Here is a 2,861-nt window from a genome sequence, read left to right on the forward strand (position 1 = left end):
GAGGGCAGCGCCCGGATGAGGGTTACGGATCAAGGACAGCCGTTCCTCCCGCTTTGAGCAGCGGCAAGCAGCTCGGTGTAGAACATTGAAGTTGCTCGGCAGGACTGAGGCCGAGCGAGCCGTAGACGATGCCCGTCACGCGAACCCGCCAACCGGCGCGCAATCATTTGCCGCCGCGTCCCGTCTGGTACTTGGTAATCTTGTTGTCACGGCTTTTGCTGTAGCGCTGAAGACGTGGTCGCGTCGTTCGGCTGGTTCTCGTGGGTGATCGCCAGGTCGGCGATGATGGCACGCTTGGTCTCCGTGTTCCGGAGTACGATGTCGGGGCGCAGGGCCGCGCCGTCGTACTCCGGTACCGTCTTGTTGATGGCCACCTCGAGCCTGCCGCCGGACTTCTCCACCTTGCGCCGCAGGGCGTCAGCGATACGCTCGAGAGCATCGTCGTGGCGTTTCCTGATCGCGTCCATGTTGGGACTGCATTTGTTCAGGATGTGGGCGGGGGTTTCCGTGTAGGAGCATCCCGGAGCCCGGCAGGTGTCGTTGGCCCGGAGTCGACGGCGCTTGAGGGTGCTGTTGGTATCAATCAGGTGGGCGCGGGCCGCAATAGCGAAGCGATACTCGGCGTCGGACAGGCCTGCACCCGCCGTGATGAAGCGTGAGCCCACGCCGCCGTGCTCTCGCACCGTCGTGCCCTGACTGACCTTGGACTTCCACGTGTCCATGCGGCGCAGCTTCATGTGCAGCTTCACGTGCCTCAACACCGTCGAGTGACTGAGCCACTTGGTGTGGTGCGGCACGCGGAGCTGCAGTAGTCCAGGTGCTTCCTCCTCGTCGCCTGCGGCGAACGTGAGTCCGAGGGTCTGCAGCGTGTCGCGGACGTCGTTCCATAGGGAACCGATGTCGCCGTTGCGGCGTGTCTCCATGGCGTGGGGCGAGGCGGCGAGCTCCGTGTTGAGGAAGCGCTGTGCGAGGTCGTCTTCCCGTCCGCGCCAGTGCTCCTCGACCAGCTTGAACCGCTTGCGCGCCACTTGTCCCACCTGCGTGCGCGCGATGGCACGGATGGCCGGGTCCTTGGAGTGGAGCATTTGCCACGCGTGTGCCACCTGCAGCGCTTCGTGCAGCTCGACGAGCGACAGCAGTCCCAGTCCCCCAGCCGAGGTGGGTGAGAAGAAGAGGCCGTGGTGGCTGTTCTCCGGCAGGCGGAGCAGGTGGCGCAGGCCGCGCACGATGGCGCTGTCGAAGCCCTGAAGCTGTGACTTGAGCGGCCGCAGGTGTCTGAGGGCGTACTCCACCTTCGGGTAGATGTACACCTTCAGAGCCTTGAGTATCTGCCACGGCGCCAGCTCCGAGTGCAGCAGTGCCACCGCCTCTCGCTTGATCTGCTTCAGCTTGGGTTCGAGCTGGAGGCGGTGTCGCACGTGGTCGAAGCCGTCGCCAACCCCCAGGTACCGGTAGCTTTCTTGAAGTCCGAGGGTGGCGATGGCCTCGCCGTGGATGCGAAGCTCGATGTCTCGGTCGCGTGTGGGGTGGCTGTGCTGGCTGCGTGTCACCGGCAGGAACGCGCACTTGGCCGGGTTGGCCTGCAGCCCAGTCCACTCCAGGAAGCGCGTCACGAGGGCGTGGCAGCGCTGGATGCCCGTCGCGCTGTCACAGAAGACCTTGATGTCGTCCGCGTACGCGGTGGCGCACGGGCGTACTCCGTCTGCGAGCGGGACGCCAACGCCATCCTGGTTCTCTAGCGCCCGGAGGAGTGGCACGAGCGCAGTGATAAAGAGGAGGGGGCTGAGCGGGCAGCCCTGGTATACTCCCACCTCCTGGCGCACTGGCTCCGTCGCTCCGTCGCTCGCGTTGCCGACCACGAAGTATGAGTCCTCGTAGATGCCACTGCAGCGAGCCACAAACTCCTCTGTCACCCCAAGCTGGCGTAAGACGCGCCACATGAGCTGCTGCGGCAGCGGACCCAAAAGCATTGCGCAGGTCGGTAACTAGACCTGGTACAGCCTGCGATGCATGCAGCCGCGGTCTGGTCCAGGAGCGTGATGCCACGAAGTTGTGCTCGTGGCAACCGTTGAACCGCTCGGAAGCCCTTCTGTGCCATGGGCAACAGCTCGTTGGCTTCCAGGAACTTGGACAGTCGACGGGCGAGGAGGCCGCTGTAGAGCTTGTAGATGGCGGTCTGTAGGCAGATTGGTCGCCAGTTGTTTGGCTGCTGCGGGTCACCTTTCTTGTGCAGCAGGCGAACGAACCCGACCTTCCACAGGGCAGGCACGCGGCGGTGGCGCCAGCAAAACCGGAAGGCTGCATGTAGGAGGGGCAGCAGCTGAACCTGGAAGCGGCGGTACACGTCGTACCCGACCCCATCATGCCCTGGACTTGAGCCGGCTTTGACGTGGGCGAGCTGGTCTTCGATCTCGTCCAGCGTAGGCTCTGCGGTCAACGCGCTTGTCGCGTGGCTAGGCGTCGACATCACCTCCAGGAACGTGCGGAACTCTGTGCCTTTGACGCTGTCGTAGTCGAATGGTGTCCGCTGGGTGCTGGTGGCGGTAAAGTACTCGTGGAGGGTGGCGCGGTCGATAGGACATTTCTCCTGACTGGGGTTCGCCGCCTCCTCCGCTGAAGCACGTCGCAGGATCTCGGCCACGCACTCCCGTTCGTGTGTGGCGAACTTCTTCCGCAGTCTGGTCCGGTCCATCGCCGAACGAAGCCGCCCGACACGGCGCCGGGCCCTGCGCACTGCCTTCTGGTTGTGCGGCGTGGAGCGCTGCACATTCTCCATGGTGTCGAGCGCCTCGTCAAGCCTGTGCTCCAGATGGTCGCGTGTGACGCGGGGTGGCCGGCGGGGTGGCTGCTGTATACGAGGC

This window comes from Phytophthora infestans, genomic scaffold (genome assembly GCF_000142945.1).
Source record: "Phytophthora infestans T30-4 supercont1.7 genomic scaffold, whole genome shotgun sequence".
Classification (NCBI taxonomy): Eukaryota; Oomycota; class Peronosporomycetes; order Peronosporales; family Peronosporaceae; genus Phytophthora; species Phytophthora infestans.